Raw genomic sequence first — 21,371 nt, 5'->3', positions numbered from 1 at the left:
TAACCACTACCCAAGGGAGAAGCTAATCAGTGTGTTATCACATGTCACCAATAGAACCACAGGGACACTGCCTTGTAAAAACAAGTCGGAGTTCAACATTAATAGTACCACCACCCTGGGTTAATAACCCAACTCTCTGATGACTAGGATGACCTAATCCCATCATTTCTCCAGACTTCTGCACAAGAAACGCAAGAACAAATCTTAGGGGCCCGCAGTCTCCTTAATCCCTCACATCAGAGAACTCCTGAGTCCTCCCAGCAATTTCACATTCACTCCAAACTCGGGACAAACAGAATGTTTTGCCTTTGCACTTCGCTTGGCACATTGCCCATCCTTATGTTTTGCAGTATTTGGAGTTTACTCCTTAGTATTTTTAGTTTTCATTACCTCAAAGTCTCAGGTTTTAATTCTGAGAAAGATTCAAGCTCAGAACTCAGAGTTGTAGGTCTGGGTTATTTGGGTGACTGGAGGAGACGGCAGCAGAGCAGTGTGCTGTGTGGGTTCATTGCTTGCTTTTAGGTGGTGAACAAAAGAAAGTGAGCTTCTGAATCATTCCTTAACTGCATGGGACTAAGTAAAGCATTGCAAAAGGGAAACACAGAAAGGAAGGAAACACACTGATTTGATCCATTATTACTTGTACCTCTAACTACCCTGGCTATACACATCACACATCTATATAGTTGTATGCATATATTCATTCATATACGAATAAATGATTTTCAGAGAATGCAAGCTTCACAGGAACTATTTTGAAACCATGGGAAACAATACCCACCCCCCAATACATGACACATCCACCCAGCCCCAGCCTGAAAGCCTCAGGACTTAACGCGTCATGCTATTTCTATTTTCTAAAGGGGAAAAAAAGCAGCAAAAAAACAAACCACAGACTAGCTTCAAGCTACATATTTTCCTAGTAATGTTTCCATTCCAGGCACAACCAATATGTTGACGTTTATTTGCTATATGTCATTATTTAAAGTTTCACAGCTGCATTCCTTTAGCTTTATTAATGGTTTGTCACTGCAGCCATGTCTGCACTTGCCTCGCTTTAGAGGGGGAAAGAAAAAAAAAAACAAAAAAAAAGAAAGAAAGAGAGCTTCCTTCATCTGTCAGGTCTGGCACAGCTCCGCCAGCAGCAGTGCTGGCTGCAGCACCCAGTTGGCCACAGGCTTCTTTCTGACAGCACCGCACTCCGAGGTACCGCAGGCAGAGCTGAATCAGACAGGGTTAAGATGTCTGCTGCAGGGCTGGCAGACTTCACACCAAAGCCAACTGTCCTGGAAGCTGCTTCACATGCTTTTTAGCTTATTCTCTCAGAAGTTTGCCTGAGAACAGATTTATTTGCCACACGTTCACACCACCTCCTAAAAACTGGAGCTTCTCCTCCCTCAGATAACCCAATTTCCTTCATACAGACAAGTCTGAACACACATTTTCCCCCTGTATAAATTCAGGAACATCACGGGAAGAAAACAGCAGGCAAGAGCTCACGGCACCAGGTCACATTTCAGGATATGAGAACTCTTCCTCAGTTAAAATGTGAACTGCCAAATACTCACTCTCAGCTTTTTTTCTTTTCCCCCCTTCAGGTACTAACTCAAATTTGGGGTTTTGTCTAGAAAGCTGACTATATTTAAATTTAAAGACATTTCCTGTACGTCTGCATTCCCCAGGTTTGGCTGGGGCCGAGCTGAGAAACAGCAGTGCTGGGCAGAGGTGGCCTTTCCCCATCTGCTCCCTTCAGGAACACAGACATTGGCCACAGTGAGAGCTGGGACAGCCATCCAGCTTCAGGGCTCTGACCCCAAACCGAGCTCCAATCCTTCTGATGTTTGCAAGTTAGTGCTACGAACCTGATTTTCCAATACTCTGCCCCTCTACTGATCACCAAGATGAGTCCACTCCCTTAAATTAATTCAATATGTGAATTAGTAACATATAAATTAGTTACACATGGCAACAGAAAAAAAAAATAGAAAAAAAAACACAGAACAAAACGCAGCCGTCTGAAACCAATTTCCATGTATGGAAAATTAGTGTGACCCAACACATTACGTCAGAAATAGCCTGAAATTCCAGCCACAGTTTGAACCACACACAGATAACCACTGCTAACTGTTCCTAGAAGGTCTCTTCCATGCAATTAATGGGGGAATGAGCCAAGGACATTTTCCTTCTAGTGCAGGGCTTTGGTGGGGCAATTCAGGCCCATCAGAATGGAACATACATCCCAGAAGAGTGACAAAGGTGCATCTGCTATACTACTGATGACACCATCTGAAACACAGTATATGTCTTCAAAAGGAACAGTTTCGTCTCTTTCCAGCCCAAGCAATGGACAATTCCAACTCTGGCACAACCAGCGTGGGTACAAGCAAGCAGGAGCTGCCTCACATGGTTTTGCCACAACTGAAACAGGTGTGGCATCACAGACAACATGGGAGGGAATCCCACACCACCCTGCATAGAACAAGTCCATAAAGGGAAGGCTCAAATCCTTCCAGAAGGAATCCCACGTAAGGGAAGAAATGAAGCGAAACACAGAATAAGAAAACCCTTTCAGGTTTGCAGCCGTTACCTTCAATAAAAAGAAGCATTTAGGCAACCGTTTGCTATGTGCCAGAAGTTTGTTTGTGGAACTGAGGAATCCTACCCAAGCCTGGTATGTCAAACCACAGCACCACACAGTTGAAATCGGTGCTTCTTCCAAAGGGATTTTGAGCTGCATCCCTAAATGGAGAAGCAACCAGGAAAAAACCTGCATATATGCACTCATCTACACAAAGATGAATATCCACACCCACAAACTTGTTTATGTAAGGACACATTCAGATGCTAAGAATTTAAAGCAACCACCTCACCCACTGGGAAGGCTCCCAGAGGGCAACACTCCCAATTTGGGCCACTATGAGTGCTGGGACTCGTGTGAGAGATGACAGTGCTTACATATTGCCCAGTTTTCCTGTTTCTGCACTTCATGCTGCACAAGTAGAAATGTAAGCTTCGGTAAAACAGCCACAGCACCAGTGTATTGTCATGGAAAAGCAGGGGAAGCACTGCAGTGAACACAGCTGCCTTCAAGAGGCTCCTGCCTTGGCTTGCCACTTCAGTTCAGAAAAGAGCCCTAATTGTTTATGTAGAAAAGCATCTTGAGACATGAGCAGTACCTGGAGGTATGTGCACAGATGGTTGGTGAAGGCACAAACAGTCTGGAATTTGTCTTGTCTGATGGGTGTTCATTAGCTTCATTAAATCACATCCGTCTGAAGAACCATTTAAACCTTAAAGCATTCTTTCCATGTTCAATTGCTAGCACGGCAGATTAACTTGAAAGCATCCAAACAGGCTTATTTGTAACAGTTTAAGAGAAATACATGACTTCATTATTTTTTTCTTTACATCTAGAATGGTAGAGAAAACAGATGAGCGAGCAGGCCTGCCCCCGAGCTGGCTGAGGTGTGAGGCTGAGAGCAGCAGCCAGGCACCGAGCAGCTACTGCCCATCTCCAGGGCTGGAAAGGAAAAGCAACCACTTGAAACCATAATTCCTCAGTAGGTTTTCTCATCTGGATTGTTTTTATTTTAAACAATGACACAATTTCATGTCCACAATACATCTCACCTTTGAAGACTAGAGTTATCAGAAGTATTCAGTTCTGTACGAGATGAAGGGATGTTGATGGAGTTGTGCTAGGATAAGATTAGTAAAGCAACTATCCAGATAGCTCTGCTATGATGAGATTTACGCTAGTTTGCAATTATTTAAGCCAGTTATTTGGCAGTATGTTTCTCAAGATCTGGAGCTCTGATATTTTAGAAAGAGCCATTTTGCAATCAGCCACATCCTCAGCAGGTACACCTTCAATTTAGGAACAGCCAAACAAAAAGCAACCCCTGCTCAAATATGGGATGAACTGGAATAACCCAGAGGCCTTAAATACTAAGCATCTTCGAGCTAGGCAGTTCCTTTTAAGTTAAAGACATCTCTCACAAAGATGGCTCTTACACCCCCAGCCGGCCTGCAGTCCAGAAGCACAAAGAGGGCACGCAGGGTTGTTTCTGCCATTCTGCTTTCCCTGCGGAACATATTTGCTTGTTCTGATTTGTCATAATAAATAGCAAGACAAGGCAAGGCCAGGCAACCTATAATAAAATTACAAGAACAGAGGACCCAGAGATGGCTGGCATCAGAATTTCAAAGGCGACTCAGAGGTGAGCATCAGGAATGAGATGAGGTCAGACAGCATAATGCAGGAGCATCTTATTTCAGCAGGTGAGTACAACTAATCAACTGATAACAGCTCTGACGAAATACCAGAATAAAGCAAGCTGTTGCACAAAGCACTCTTTTACCAAAGACAAACCGGCTTTCCCTGGTCTTCCAGGGGAGAATCTCATGAAAGTTTCCCAAAGGAAAGCTGCATGGGGCTGGAGGCCAGCATGCCCCAGAGACGCTCACAGCCAGACAGCAGCACTGAGGGCAAGTGAACAAAGCACAAAGCAAAAGATGTCCAGAGATGTAGCTACAACAAGAGTAACATCTGAACAGGAACCACAAGAACACAACTGAATTGACTCCACAGCATTCTCACTTCTGCAAGTAGCACTGTTAAAGCAAACCAACCTCCTGCTGTGACTCAGTTCTACAACATAAGAACACAATGGCTGCAGCTCGTGCTGCTGACGTAACAGTAGACCAGAAATAAGATGACATACATGCAACATCTCTCACCATTCACATTTCTCTGTGCCTTTTCTTGAAGCTAAGAGGTAACAGCTACTCCCATCTGTTATTTGCACCACTTTTCTTCTTCAAAGGCTTCACACATTTCTTTCCTCATCTCCCTCTGCGTTAATCACAGCACAGAAATGGAACTCACAAGCACACCAACAGTTGGTGGTTACCCCTCTCCCTGTGACTTCCCTAACTGCAATACTAACAGTTTACAAATTTGAACAAGTCACTTCCAGCACTTCCATCTGCCAAAACACCCACTATCTGCCCATCACCCTTTTTGGGTTCCCTGAACTCCATGTGGCCTCATTTTTCCAACAAAAGCCGTTTGTAAATGAAACTCACAACGTCACAAAATACACTGGGTATGTTTAAACATTGTTTCAAGTAAATACAAAGTCACTCCAACCATTTGCTTGAGGAGAAACAATACCTTCCAACCCAGACCTACACCTGGGTCTCCATCCCTCAGAGATTTCACAGAATCATTATAGTTGGAGAACACCTCTAAGATCCCCAACCCCAATCCATCTCCCCCTTGCCCACATCCCTCAGTGCCACATCCCACGGCTCTGAACGCCCCGGGATGGTGACCCCAACAATTCGTAGGCAGCTGTGCCTCTGCACCACTGCTCTTTATCAAAAGAAATGCTTCTTCACATCCTGAACCTCCCCTGGTACAATTTGAGGCCATCACCTCCCATCCTATTGCTGTCACCTAGGAGCAGAGGCTGACCCCCACCTCGCCACAGCCTGCTCTCAGGGAGCTGTACGGAGCCATAAGGTCTGGGAGCCTCCTTTGCTCCAGACCAAACCACCCCACTGCCTCAGCTGCTGCCCACAGGAGCTGTGCTCCTTCACAACTTTGCTGCCCTTTGCTGTATGTAACACAGCTATGCCTTCAGGTGCATTTAAGAGCATTATGATTGGTATGCCTAGGCACTCAGCTCCACAGGGTTGGGGTTCTGACACTGTGCACATGCCCAGGAACACATCAATCCCTACACAAAGTTCTTAAGAAAAGGTGTGAGGCAGATAAGGAATGTGCCTCACCTGTTTGCTTTCTTCCTACATTTAATAAGCAAAATATTAATCACTGTCCCAGCACGATAAGCATGGCAGGTTGGTGATAAACACCCTCCCCTTCAACTTCACACTCCAGGAAAAGCCCAACGAACAGTATCACAAAGACCTCAGTCATCTCTTCCAGAATTCCTGCTCAGGGAAGAATCAACTGAAATCAATGGTGCTTTTTTTTTTTTCCCCTCTCTAAACTACTAATTAAACCACACATTAAACCACACACACACACACACACAAAAAAAAAAAAAAAAAAAGACTATCTATCACATCAATCTGCAGCACTTGAAAAGCAGGCATACCAAACTCCATTTACAGCAAGGCTCCAGCACACCTTCATGCACTGCGAATGCTTTTGTTTCAGCCGATCCCTGCTAACCTGACTCCGGGCTGACGCCGTGCTGACAAAGTCGCTCATTGTGCTCTGGTGGGAAACCTCGTTGTGTGCAGCTCCCACCCGGCTGCTCCGAGCGGGCACCCAGCACTGCTGCTGCCAGAGAGCCCTGCAACACAGCCAGCGGAATGCCCACAGCAACGTGCTCCTACCCGATGGCACACAAAGCCCAGCACTGAGAGCCCACCGCCCTACGGCATCGAAAGGAGAGAATTTCCAGCTTCATCGCTCTTCAGTTTCACAGAATATAAGGTGAAGTTTGGCAGGAGCGATAGATTTTTCTCAAATGATAATATGGTGTTTAAGAGTGATTTTTGGCTGTTTGTTAAAGAGACGCAACGTCTTCCACCTTTATCTCCAATCCGTGCTACGTGATGGCAGCATCGGTGCCTTCAGCAAAATCACTGCTCATTTACACTGGCTAGAAAAACAATCCATCATGCAGAGTTGATCCGTACCTAGAGAACGCTAGAAGACAAAGCACAGACCAAAGCAGCTTTTTATCAAGAGTTGATTAAGGCAACACACAGCCAAGCGGAGCTCACAGCACCAAGCGCCGGCAGGACCCAGATACAGCAGCTCCCATTGCCGTGAGCACACCAAGCAATGCAGCTTAAGTTCTCTGTGACACGTTTTAAGTGGGAAAACCCTCGGGTTTTTTGTTACCTGCCTGAAACAGGACCCAGGGTTATAATGAGTGGACAGCCTTGGAACAAGAAGGGCCCACCTTCCGGCATACTGCTGCCAAGGCTCCTTGGAAATAACTCCAAAGGAGTGACTTTGGATACAGTCTCTACAGTTTCTTCAGCTTTGCTACCAAAAAAAAAAAAAAAAAAGTCAAAAGCAGCATCCAAAAGGTGTTACTTTCAATGGTGACCTTACTGCTCTCAGCTCCAAAACAAGGGAAACATTATGACTGCTTGTTGTTACTGTGAGCTTGGGCTGAAAGGTAGGAAGATATTCAGGGAAGGAAATGGAGGAAATGAAACAGAAAGAATGTGGACGTTCTTACAGCAGGTCTGCAGATGGGTACCCAGCGAGTTTACTGGTGCTTTCTAAAAACTTAGAAGCCACAACCACAACCAGCCAAGTCTGCACAGGCTGTCCACTTAGCATATGACAGCACTAACCTGCAGATCCCCATTAAAAATTTATCTTTCACACCTACAGGGAAATGGAGAAAAGGCTGCTGCTCACCAGAGGAGTCACACAGCTTTGGAGAACATCATACTGTAAAGATATAGAATAAATCAGGGGTCTCAAAGATAACCACACAGAGTCCTTCCGGGACAGTCAGAAGTCAGATGCACAAAGCAATAACAAGAACCAGGAACTGAGCTGGGTGAAGGTAAATTACTCCACAATGAAACTGTAATAATTGAATGCAAACTTATTATTTAATCACAAAGGGAATGGTTATGCTTGTTTGTGTTTCCCTAATAATGCAGCCACACTCAGCTTCAATAACGTCAATTCAACCACTGAAAATAAACTTCACCTCTGCATCCTTTAAATTACACAATACTATTCAAGCGAAATAATTCAATGGGTGAGAAGCAGAAAGCAAACTACCATAAGCTTCGTGCAACACACAGCTCCCATTTCATTTTCACTCACTAAGTTGAGGAAATTCATTTTCACAGCTGCATTCCAAACTCTGGAGGTGCAAGAGCCTGGAGTCAATATTCAAATAAATTTCAGAAAACCACACAAACTTTTATGATGGCTCGTGTTTATCCATCCACAGCATTTTGGCTTTCTGGAAAGAAGTATTAAGAAAAAACACATTCTTCCAAAAATATTTTGTTCATAATTCTACCTGTAAGTAGACCCAAATCTCAAGAAATGGACTTCATCTTGGTTAGAATGTGAGACTGGGGAAAAGGACTACCTTAAAAAGGGAAGAAGTTTTAGAGGGTTGGGGAGAAGGTATGAATAGGAGTGCACCCTCCAAATCCCCAACAAACTGGATGCTGTGGCTACGTAAGCAATGGGGAGCATTGCAGGGAAATCCTCTTCTACCCAACAGCTGTTCACAGCAGCTCATCCCTCTCCTGATGCTCACCAAGGAAACTCCCTCACTCTTAATGAATTCTGATGAATGTTTTCCACAGCCCCAGATAAAACTCTGAACGTGGGATTTTTCCTCCAACCTTGTTTTGTGCCCCTAGGCATTGCTGTAACAAGTCCTGAAATCCAACTCACCGGTTGCTGGGCATACTTCCTCCCCATCCCATAGATGCCCTTACTTCATGAAGCAAGCACTCACAGCATGCCAAACATAAGTGACTGCTACAGCACTACAGCAAGAGATATGTATTGCTTACTGCAGTTTTAAACACTGAGAAGTCTGCTGTCGAAAATCCATTCTGACTTGCTTTGCTCTCAGTGACCTCCCTGCTCAAGGAGGAGCAGAACAAGATTTATTACCATTTAAATGAGAAGGTCAACCTGCCGCAGCTTTTGTCTTTAAACTGAAATTCCTGTAGCCAAGGAAAGGTGAATGCTCTCATTTTCTTCTTTCTCATCCATATACATTAAGGCACTGAAATCTCAGAAGAGTAATTGATCAAAAATAATGAATGAGGTTCATTCTCATCTGAAATGGGCAGACTATAATACGGTTATTGTTAAGAATGCTTTGAATCAGTGAAGAAGGCTAATTTTGAAAACTTCTTGAACTGACTAAATTAAGAAGTCATCTTGTTACTAGCAATTTCCTTCTTTTTGACAGCGAGTTGAACCTTGTATTTATCAGGCACCAAGAAAGTACTTAGACTAATAATAAACAAAGAGAAAGTATTAGCACAACCACCAACTGCTTTCTGTTTATAGCATGAACACTGATTTAGCATCAGGTTGTAAAAGGATCAAGATTTCCTAAAGATTATCAGAAAAGTGATGAAAAATGCAGAAACCTGGTGTCACCCAACAGCAGAGCGGTGCAGATGGGAGGACAGGAGGAGCAGCCAAGTTGGCAGAATGGGAACCCACTGCAGGAAGAGCCACCATGGGAAAAGCATGCCGTCTAACACGATGCACCAGTGATCACATCTGATCTCCCACAGAGATCTGCACTTGTCATCAAGTTATTTACCCACTTGGAAACAGCTGAGGTAAAGCAAGGGAGCTCCCCATCAGAACTAGGGATGAAGTCTTCATTTCAGACTACGTTATATTTAGTTTGATGTGGTCAAACACAAGGTGCAGACCATAAAAAAATAGTTTAATAAGCAATAACAAACATTAAATATATATATATCCTTATCAGCAGCGAGAAGATGAAAACGTACAACAGAGCAAAAACATCACAACTAGATTTACACCTCAGCATTTAGAAGACCATCAGTGGCCCCAAAACAAAAACAAGAGACAGGCTCTGCTTAATACAAGCACCAAGCCACCATTCCCCATACAGAGCTGATAGCTAACACACGGTATTTCAAGATTGTAAAGAGGAAGTAAAGAGGGGGTTCTGCTCTTTTTTTTTTTTTTTTTTTGCTAGGAAGCCAAGTGATAAAGGACATAAAAGGATAATCTCAATGTCTCACCCTTATTACCCTGGATTTAACCTGTTACAAAGCCACGTGGCCTCACCGTGTGCCTTCAGCCCCACAGCCAGGACTGCCTGCACAGCAAAGCCCTGCACAGCGCTCACTTCAAAGCAGCCGCAGCCTGGGGAATTCAGCTCTTGCCACTGGCACATACCAAGGATTCCAAATCATTTGTGCACTACTATAAAGATGTTCTCATCCATTCGGATTTCTGTTTTAACACGTTGCAGCCTTAAAAAAAATAAAAATAAAAATGCAGTCTCAGCATGGTACGTTCCATGTTGTTTCGGAAGCCTTTTCTTGGGTGTTAAGGATGGACAGAGAATGGGATAAGAAGTTCTAACACACACAATAATCCTATTTCCAAAAATAAAGTCCAGCTGCAAGCTCCAGAAAGAACTCCACATATCTATCGAGTTCTTTTCTCCTTTTATTAGTGCAAGGATGAGAGCAGCACGGGCACTTTCTATGTTAACACGTCTTGATTGCATTAGCTTCTGTAAGTTTTATCAGGGTGCTCAATGTACGCAGCTAACTGACATACATCCACATTTATTTATGCGTTACTTAACCTAAAGGAAACATGGAAACACTTGTTATTAGAAACAAAAACAACAGAAGGAAAAAAGACGGTAAACAATAAATCCTCATTGAATCTAATAGCTGTAAAGCTTTGTTAGAAACAGCCACCCCAGTGTACGTACCCACATTCAACCGAATTCTATCTGAAGTTTACAGAAGGAAGCATACACAAACAGCCTTACAAAGGCATTCTGGTAGCAGGAAGCACTTCTCTGCTACTGCTCTGGCAGCCAAGCCGTGTTACAAGCAAACCTTGCAGCCCATGGGGGAACAGACACAAAATGCATCTGCAGCACTAAACACAATTTAGTTTCACTAAAGGATTAACCAGATCACAAATTGCCAATTAATCTTGCTTTATGATTTAGGCCCGAATTCATTACAAACACAAAGGCAAGGCATGCAGCAGACTGGAGGAAGTTAGCCTGGAATGCTTTGCACCAGCTCCTCCTGTTCCTTCTCAGTAACAACATTTTGAAATTGTTCAGCTCTTTTTTTAATCTGAGAGTTAACTGATGGACTTGATTGATGTCAAAAAACACAAATCACTGACTATTACATATGTAATTACGCATGCTAGCAGACAGCTACATAAAAGATCCACATTTTTCAGTTCTCCAAATCTTTCCCAGTTCTTCACTTCGCCGAGAACACTAGAAATTTCCAGACTTCTGCTGTAACATCTAAGTTTCCTTCCCCCTCTTCCATTTGGTGGATTTTCTGCCAATAACACTGTTGAAAAATAAATTCTTGTGGACAGGAAATATCCCGAGCAAAGGATATCCAGCTTTACCATACTTTAAAAGCTCTGCATTCCTCTTTATCTGCCCTTGTGTCACCCAGCTCTGAGTAGTGCAGGGCTATAGGCACACCATCCTGCCCCAGCCTCATGCCCAGGTCCAACAGCTGCTGCAAGGCTCCTCCTGGCCACATTCAGAATCACTCCTTGCAGTACAGCCCAGCACAGGAGAAGCGAGCTGCTTCCTGAGCAGTGCCTGCAACTACATCCTCCCCAACCCCTCCTGATAAGGTGCTTTAAGATGAGGGCTGCGAGCATAATTTAATGGCCTAATCTCATGGAGGTGGCTTGGCCTTTCAAGTGATCCCTTCGCTCGATTTCCTCAACAACAGCACTCCACAAAAGCAAACATCCTGGCTGTCTGGAGGGCCGGGTTCCAGCTGCAGCAGGCTCTGAGCAGGCAGGCAGCCCAGTGTAGGACGCGGCACTCAGCTCAGCAGGCTGTCTGGCCTCTGAGGTGGACCCAGAGCCACGAAGGGACTCCTGGCTCTAAAATAAAGCCATTTGAAGGGTCTTAAACAGCTTGCTGCATTCCCAGATGGCCCAACCTGCACTCAGGTGGCTTCTGCACAAACACCCAACAGCCTTAAATCCATGTTTGTCATTGGGGGTAAGAGCAACTGGGCAGAAAAACTCAGATTTCATGAAATCACCTCAATTATATGGCATAGATACTGGGCGATGGCCATGTTTTAACTTACCATGTAACTTTTCCCTACGTGACCAGTTTCAGGGCCAAGTAAAACACCACCAAAAATCAATGATTCACACTGACAGCATTTTCTCAGCAGGCAGTAGTTTGTTTCTTAAGCAGCAGCAGAGTAATCTTAAAATGCACTGTTAGAACCAGAAAGGTCAGTGCAGTGCAAGGGCGATACAGGAGTGCAGTAGCAAAGGAACTAGTGCAAACGGTGTTACAAAGGAAAAGGTACTTACCCATCTCTGAAGATTTGGAAAATCCCACAAGGGAGGGACCTCCAACTAGAAATCCTTCCACAGTGGCAGTCAGCCCTTAAATGAGGTCTAGGAGAGGTGCAGCCAGGCTCCACCTATTCCGGTCACACAGCTGAATTGCCTTCACCTGTGCTCCCAGGGCTGACTGGGTCCTTTCCCCAGGTGCTCAATCAGTGGTTCACGCCACAACTCAACAGTTACCACACATGGATTCACACTAAAATCAAGATTAGTGCTTTCTAAGGGTCCTAAGTAGCTTGCTGTCTGTGGTGAGGACCCACAGTATGGGGTTAGAGCTAGATGATCTGTAAGGTCCCTTCCAACACATGCCACCCTATGATTCTATGACAGTGAAGCCCACAGCTGAATGCTTCTAAAACATGCACAAGTGAGATTGACGCAGCTTATTCGTTACTGGCTCGAGGCTCAAACACTTCTGAGCAAGTTCTGGATGTGCAAGCATCAAAATCTGGTCTTAAGATATACTACAAGAAGAATGATGAGATGCAGTAGGACTCCCTCTGCATAGGAGGGGGAAAAAAAAGCAGCTAATGTCATATTTACACACCCAAAAAGCTTCATTCCATTTAGAAAGTTTTAATTGTAAAGGGAAGCCTGTCCTGTTTACCTCTCATCCCAGCACCAGAGGTTGCATGCACTCAGGCTGCAATCAGCAGCGCAATACAACTTCAGTGGCTTTCAATTCTCAACTCTGCTGGCTTTGCCTCGCTACTAGGCACAAGTTAGATCCCACTCAGGGCCTCACATCAATAATGGATGTTCAAATCAGTACTCAAGGATGTCACAGCTGTAGCGTTATTCCCTCTGAGGCCCAATATCTCACAAGCACAATATGCCAAAATTAGCAGAGCCCAACAGCGCAGCCCTCTCACCTCAGGACAGCTCTTGGATGAGGTATACTAGATTCCAGGCCAGCCTCTCTGAGATCCCTTTGGTGCCTCCACCACCAACCACCCACAGTCACCAAAGCAGTCTGCCTGAACACTGAGAAGCTGAAAGCGATCCATCCCCAGGGGCGAGAGCTTCTTTCAGCCATGGCCAGCAAGCTCCAACTAGACAGCAGGAGAGGAAGAGCTGACACACCTGCCCATGGGCACGCACAGGGAGCAGCACCCACACTGCCAGCAGAAGTCTTGTCCTTAGGTGACACCGAGGCAATCTGCATGTGCCAGAACCGTTGCACAATTAGCACGCTCTTAATTTTGTACCCTTAGAGGAGCTAAGTAAGTGCACTTAATCAACTGAAAATAAAGTGATGCAAAAGAAAGCAATCCATGTTACTAATTAGTTGAAAGATGTCAAATGGAAACAAAATGAAGTGTCTAATTACATCCTATCAGTTCAAGTGTACAACGCAATGCATAAAAATGTGCTACTTCCTATCTCAATCAAAACAATCCAATTAAACCCCACTGCTGAGTAATACCACAGAGAAAAAAAGGCTTTTTTCTAGTTATATAAGAAAAGCAGCACAACTGTTAAGACCTTTCTGGTGAAGCTCCGTAAGATCATTACAGTTCACTGTAAGAACCCATGCTCAATCAATAAATACCAGTTTCAGAAGAGATCCTAGATCCACTGAATCAATGAAACAAATTCCTAAGGTTTAAGGCTTCCTCTCAGCTACCTATTTTATACAATAAAATTCATCTGAAGACATTACATCAACAAAAGAGTTCCTGTTTCAGTTTCCCTCTAATACTCACATAAATTGGATACTCACTACATCTTCAGCTTCTACTCTCCAGGCATGATCATTAAGCCTACTGAAAAGCCACCGTTGACAGGTATTAATCCTTCAGGGGAAGCTTGCTTCAAAAACCTCCATCCCCATTATTGCATTATTTGCCTACGGAATGATTCTCCAGCACTGTAGGCTGGGGGGATTTCACCCTTGTTGTATATGTTTCTTTTACTTCCATAGAGATCAGAAACTGATTTTTCTTCCTCTCTTGGAAAGCAGTGTGTGGCAAGCACCCAACAAAGTTCATTTTTAGGCACAAAAATGAGAATACCCACAGAGAATTCAACTGATCTAAGCAGAACCTCCCAGCACCACCACCTGAGCCTCAGTGTTTTGCATTTGGGAAGAATGGGGGGAGGGAAGAGGGAATGAGGGAAGAGAATACCTTATCATGCTCTCCTTAATAAAACGCCTCAACTTGAGCCAAGCGTTTAGCTAAAACAGCCAAGTAATGCTCTAGAATGGCTGAAGATAAGAACTGATCTGTCTGACATCAATCATGAACGCGCAATCTGAGTGGAAGCCACTGAAGATTATCAGAGTACCAACAACGGCATTTTAACAGCTTAAAAATGTCACAACTTTAGGAACAAATATCCTGAATGAAGCTGTACCGATTTGCATCAGAGAAAAGGCTACCGCTGTGCTTGCCAAACTCTTACTCCTATTGCAGCCCGAAAAACTGCTCCTGAAGATAAGCAGCAGCAGGAAGGGCAGAGAAAGAGAAAAGGCATCAGAGCATTTCCGGGGTTCCAGAGCTCCCTCACGCCCACATTTAGGTCATTCAGTTCATCCTCACGCATGCAAAGCCTACTGCCCAGAGCACAGCCAGCTCTGGCTTCTAACAGGGATGCATTTAAAGACAGTTGTTGGGAATTCCAACAGTGCTGCACACCACCTGGAGCCCAGCACACAAACAGATCTATCACACATACCTTCCCGTTATTTATGCCTAGCTTGGTATTTCAGTGCTGGAGCTGTGCCTGAGCTCCAAAGCTGCTGTTCCTCCCTTATAGCATGGGAGCAGCAAGCACAGGAGTCACACACCCAAGGACAATCACTTCATATCCACCATCCCTTTCTCTAAGCAGACTGAAGCCCAGCTATTTTCTGCCTGAACTCCTGTTTATCTCTTACCAAGCTGCAGTAATTACCCCTGACAAAAGACAGACATTCATTAACAAACAACGACCAACCTTTATCTGTAGAACATCATCTGATCCAGCTGAAGTTCTGCTTTTAAGTCACTGTTAAACACCACATTTTGGCAGTGACTAACCAGGAGATGCCCTCACTACACACAGCTAAAACTCGTGTTCTGATGACCGCTGGCGGATGATGCAGGGAATATAGAAGCTCTTCTCGTCAAATATGGAAAACAAGCAGCAAAGAGTTTCAGAGAACAAAGAAACCTGGATCCATTGACAGGTTGCTAAAGGGGAGGAGACTGAGTTATTTAAGTGGGAAAAAAAAAGTAGTATGCTGATTTAAGGAACACTATCACTAATATGGACTGCAGGAGCTCTGCAGTCAGCAGGGAGGTGCTACTTCTGTGCAGAACTCGGGAGGAAGAACAGACAGCGATAAAAGCAAAGTACAGCTTACAGAAAGTTGGTGTGAGACCAAGCCTGCTGCCTGGAGTCAAGGCAAGTCAGGAGAGCTCTTCATCATTTATACAACAAGAAAAGTGAACTCTTTTTTTCCTAAATAAATTAGGAAAGATGGAAATCTAGTGGTGTAACCCAACTGCAAAAAAACACCCAAACAACAAATGAAAATACAGCTTATGATGTTGGATTAAAAATAAAAGAAAAGCATTTACTACAATTTTCCACTCCATATTTGAAAGGAGGCAAGCCACGCACTTGTAACAGATGGGTGAATCACCTCCATGAGCAAGTCAGCCCCAATGTCCTGCAATGAAGGCCAGATGCAGCTCTCTCTGCAGGTCTGACGCCACCCTACTTGCTGATGGGAGCACAGCAGCTGTGTGCCATTAGGGGACATAACTTCCAGAGAAAGCAATTAAAGGGCAATGGGGGATCCCACTGATAAGGAATTCAAAGATACAGACTCAATCAATTCTAATAAAACAGGTCCTGTCAAACAAATCCTAGTGCACCTCTGACAAGATTGCACGTTGGGTGGGCAGAGATAGCTGTGTTAGCACGTGACTATTCTGCAGCCAGCTTCTGACTTTGTGTCCTGCAGCACTGCTAAAAGCACAGGGGTAGATGAGACCAGCCAGGAGAAGACTTCCAGCAGGGCCTCGGTGAGAGCAAGCCTGCACCAACTGCATCCCCAGTGGTGCCACCTCCCTGCTCTGCTTCCCTGGCTGTAAGATTGGGTAACAAAATCCTCTGCTAGGTGCTCTGGTCTCTGCCGAGAGCAAAGCAACCATCACACTGGTTATTCACTCATGCTTAATTAATGATTTGCTAATTAAATTGACAGTCTGTCCTGGCCAGTAACATTAATTAATATACTCAATTCAGAGCATCTGGTGGTCCATGCCAGCAGCTAGAACTGTACACTATTGATTTTTCCAGGCAGTCCTTCCTAAACCAGAGGATGCTGAGCATGAGTGGGACTGCAGGAACCAGGGCACCCATCCGAGTGCATCCAGCTGTGCACACCCAGCTGCCATTAAGGCAATGTCCACCCCTCTCACATCACAGCCCTGGGGAGCTGGCAGTGGGCTCAGCCACAGCTCTGAGCCTGAAGTCCATGGGTACCATCCTGACTCCTTTCCCAGTACAGGGGACACCAAAGATGGTGACATCCACCAGAGCCGTGTGCTCTGACAGAGGCTGAGCTGTGCCTGGCAGTGGCCCTCAGCCAGGACCTGCCACCATCTGGGAGTTTGCTGGGCTTTTGTTTCATGTCTCCAGCCCTGATGGATGGAAACAAGCTTCTGATTTATCCATGTTAACATAAAGACAATTAAAACGTTTTTCCCCAAGGAGCTCATAAATGAAAGCACATCGTACACTGCCTCATTCAGTGCAAAACCTGACTCTTTTGGAACAACAACAGCAGCAAAAACTCCATTTGGTCACTGAAAGCAGCACCAGGAGCTGCAGGAGAACACTGAGATGAGAGCAGCATATGGACTGGCTGCATGCTCCTCACCCCCAGAAGCATTAACTACTCACCAGCAAAAGCTTTTCTGCTGAGAAAGGGAACACCAAAGGCCAATATTAAAGCAATTTCAGAACAGCTACCAAGCAATTAGCTAGATAATGCCTTTGCTACAATGCTGATTTTTCTTCTCCGAGAGAAGTGGTGCAAGCATAAGTCATTTGTTGGTTGTGCAGCCTCTCCTGGCATTACAGGTGACCCAGGCTGGATTTTCTTCCCATATCACAGAAAATGTTTCTGCTTTGGTGTTGCACACCATTCACTACTTTATTTCAATTTTTTTCCTTTTAAACCTTCACGTTTCATTTTCTTCCAGAAAATATAAATTCAGACATTTTAGTTATTAAATATTTGCAAAACATTAAGCCTATTGCTCTTGGTACCTCTGTATTTCCACATTTCAGGGCATATCAGAACCATCCACTTACCTATTTTTGTGCCCCTACACCATCCTCAGCAACTCAGGATATGCCAAGACAAAGGTATGCAATTCAAACATGCAAGGAAGGGAGAATGGAACAGGCAAATAAGTTACAAAGAAAGAAGTCAAAGGACTGAGATCTGCTTGCAGAGACAGCACTCCAACAGCGTGGAAGGACCGAGAAACTGAAAAACACTTTACAGCAACTTTTTGGAGTGTATCATCCTGCGTGACTGCATGACCAAGAAACGCCAAAAGGAAGCGAAACTGTTGATGTCTAACTTCAGCGTTGGGTATGTACAAATATTGCCTTTCCAGTAACACAGCAGCTCTCACACATCCACTGAAGCACCCTATTCAGAGGCATACAAATCAAAACGTCGCCATCCTGCGTGCTGCAGAGATTGCGGTCGCACAAGCATCCCAAGGCCTTGACTCCTGCACTGTATCCAGAAGCAAGAGGTTGCTGCTGTGCTACAGTCCAAAGGTCCCAGCAGTCACTCCCATAACCATTTCCTACAGCCACTGAGGGAGGGCAATGGAGACCTGGACAAGAACATCCGGCTCTATTAATCAAGAAAGGAAGGCTGCAGATCAGACGCTGCATGCATGAAACCCTGTAGATAGGAGAAAACTGAACTAGGTGATGAGACCACTCCTCCCCACAGCAGGAAATCCAGCAGCTGGGGTGCAGATAGCCACTCATAGATGGGCTTCAAATGAGGAACAAACTCGCACTCTGAAAGCCTCAGAGGATGTTTATTTTTTGTGCAATCGCTAGAAGCAGCAGCAAGCAATAAGCAATTATACAGATCCGTCGGAGCAGCAAAAATAAATATGTGCAAAGCAGAATCAATGTTGATTTTGCTACAAGTTGACACATAAGAAGTACGAAGGCTGACTTTATGTAAGCATGAGTACCCTTAACAACTCAGAATGCTCCTGTGCAACATTACATCAAATTTTGCTCTGTTGAAAACCATAGCATCTGACTTTTTCCCTCCTTAGTCATCAAGTTCCCTGTTTACCACTTACGGTCAACTATCAGTACAGAAGCCCAAGTGTCCCACACCAAATCCTGTCAGAGCACAGCCCTGGACCACCTCGAAGCAGAGCTGGAACGCATCACACAGCAGCAAAAACTTCCAGGAGCCCTAAGCTGCTGCCCTGTTGTGTTGGTTTATCTCCCCAACAGAGAAACAACAGCTCAGCAGGGTACAGCACCACCTAAGAATGATGCAGCAGTACCTGCATCCTTGTGGATAACCCCAGGGGATGGTTATGACTTCTGGGCAGAGGGCACCAGCGCTGACGTTAACCAGAAGGTGAAATAAGACATTATTTTGGTATGGTCCTTTAGGTGTCAGCTACAAGGTACACTCTGATTTGCCTTATCTTGTCATGGAAGCAGATTTTTTTCCCCTTGGCATTAGCTGTACTGCTTTACAGACTAAGTGTTTGTGCATCTTTATTTACAGGGGTTTGTTTTGACCTGTAAAGCAATACTATGGTTACCCAGCTCATGTCATCTGCTCCATTTAGCCAAGTTCATTCACGTGTAAATGTTTCAATGTACAAAACATATTCATAGAAATAAACTAGCAGACAATTAACCACATTTTCAAGAAGGCAAAGTGTTGCGGGAAAGTCAAAATAGCCCAGGAAGGAGTCAGCGCTGTGCTGAGAAACACCATGCTCTGCTGCTGTTCCCACTGCCATCTGGTGAAATTACCTCTTTGAAAGAGTCTGAAAAGAAATACAGCCCAGAAGAGACACTGTGGCAAATAAGGACTCCAACAACCATTATTTGGGTGATAACAATACACCTAACATGTTAAAATGGGTTAACAAACAGCTCCCTAAGAGCTGCCAGCATTTTGGCTGCATAAATGAGCCAGGCACATCCAATGAGGAGAGGATGAATCTCGGTGAGGATATCTCCAACTCCCACTGATGGACACAGGGCCCAGCGAGGCTTGTTTTCCCAAGCTGCAGTTGCTTGGCAGTGCAGCCCAGATCAGCCTGTGTCAGGTTATTAACAGCATCACCTCAGAGGTGTACATCACCAAAGAAGAGCAGAAAGATTTCCTGGGTCTCAAAAGGGTCAGTATTAATATCTTTTATATATATATAAACTAATTTATTCTCACAAGGTGATGCTTTTGCTCACAATTCAGTTGCTTGTATCAGGACATCAAAAGCAACTCTTCTGTAAGATGACATTATGTGACCGCAGGCTCACCAGAAGGAAGCCTATTAAACGCTCTTGTTATCAGCAAATGCTATCCTCTTTTTTTCCTCTGCTGCATTATCCCACACTGATAAATAAATAACAAGTAAAGAGCACCACCTGATACTTAATAACCACCAGCATGAGTGTCAGCAAGCATAAGGTCACTCCTGTGATATGGATTGCCATTGGATAGCATGTGCTTCCACAATCAATGTTACTCACAAAGTAGAATAGATTCTGGCAGCTAACTAACTGAGAGAGAAACAGCAAGATGATCCCAAAAGACAGCAGGAACTCTCTTCCCAGGCTGCTTCCGGTACCGAGCTTCTAGAAAAATCGTACCTGATTGTGTTAGGTCTGATTAAAGAATCATGCAGAAATACACAGGGCAAAAGACACCATGGAGATTCAGGTTGCAGCACAGAGCATCCGCATTTTATTAGTGGACAATCAGGGAGCAGGGAGCTACCACGAAAACCAGAACAGCCACACTGAGGCCCAGAAAGGCAGCTACACACTGAGCAGGATGTGCTCAGCATTTTGCTAGCTCTGATGAACAGCATGAGGAAAGCTGTTCCTGGCATTCCAAGGATCTCAGAGGGTGGTGAGGGTCATCTCAAATTGTTGCTCACTGAAGTTTCTATTAACAGCCTCTTGAGAGCGATTTTTTTTTCGCTTTTCAAAACATTCCATATGAAGCACTTCTGGAGGCATGAAGTGCATGTTTAAATATATACATACACACACATTCTATTATAAGAGTCCTTTGGAAGGACCTAATAATAGAAATGTCCACAGTCACAGGAATTACATAGGAAGCACTCAAGGAATGTGCATTTCAGCCACAGAACACTGATACACCAAGTCAGCACTGAGCAGCCAAGCACACCATGTCACCTGCAGACCCACAGCGCGTGTGATTTCAGATAACATCCATCTAACACAACAAACAAACAAACAGTGGCTACAACTCCACTCAAACCCATACTGATCACTGCTGAGCTGCTTGCACAGAACCACCAAGCAGATGACAGATGCAAACACACACACCAGCATTAGCTGCAAAGTTTGTTCTCTTAAAAGAAAAAATGGGAACAGCATCTTAATTCCGAATCGCTTTTAGATTCAGATTATGTACAAAAGAGAACACCATAAACAGCTTTCCTTCAATATGCAGAGTGCCTGAATCCAGTATGTCACCTCCAGAAACACAAACTGTGTGGTCCTCGTAGGGCTGATTCAGTAGTTGTTTGTTATCCATTGATAAGCAACAGCATTTACTGGTAAATAAAGGATGGCTGAAGCTCAGGAAGCACACCATTGAGAACCAGTCTGTTTTAACCTCCAGGCTTTTCCTTGCTACAAGGCAATCCTCCTTCCATAACACCCAGAGCCATGGTAGTTGGCACCTCTGGGGAATGCTCCTGGTTGGAGGGGACTGCAGCAGACACAGCACTTTTCTCCTGAACTCGCTCAGCAGCTCCGTAGTTTCTCACCCAAAGCACAGATTTCACATCTGCAGCAGAATTTCTGCAAGGCAACCAATCTCTCCAGCGCCGCTTCAGATTGCACAATAAATCAGGTTTAATTAGTTTGTGCCTTTTTTTTTTTTTTTTGGCAGTCAGCTCTGCAATAAAAGAGGGGCGTCCACCTTCACTCCGCAGAGGTGCTCAGAATAAACTGGAGAAAACGTAATCGCCCCATC

At 44.5% G+C, this 21,371-nt stretch overlaps 1 protein-coding gene across 1 annotated transcript in view; it reads right to left on the bottom strand.

Annotated features, from left to right (window-relative positions):
- FNDC3B (fibronectin type III domain containing 3B) overlaps window positions 1-21,371 on the bottom strand; it is a 147,546-nt gene that overhangs the window by 123,424 nt on the left and 2,751 nt on the right. The window lies entirely within an intron of this gene.

The sequence above is a fragment of the Lagopus leucura genome, unplaced genomic scaffold, assembly GCF_019238085.1.
Source record: "Lagopus leucura isolate 7727_CA_CO unplaced genomic scaffold, USGS_WTPT01 Super-Scaffold_100029, whole genome shotgun sequence".
Classification (NCBI taxonomy): Eukaryota; Metazoa; Chordata; class Aves; order Galliformes; family Phasianidae; genus Lagopus; species Lagopus leucura.
Note: the sequence above shows the minus strand (reverse complement) of the source record. Positions and strands in the feature narration are given on the sequence as shown.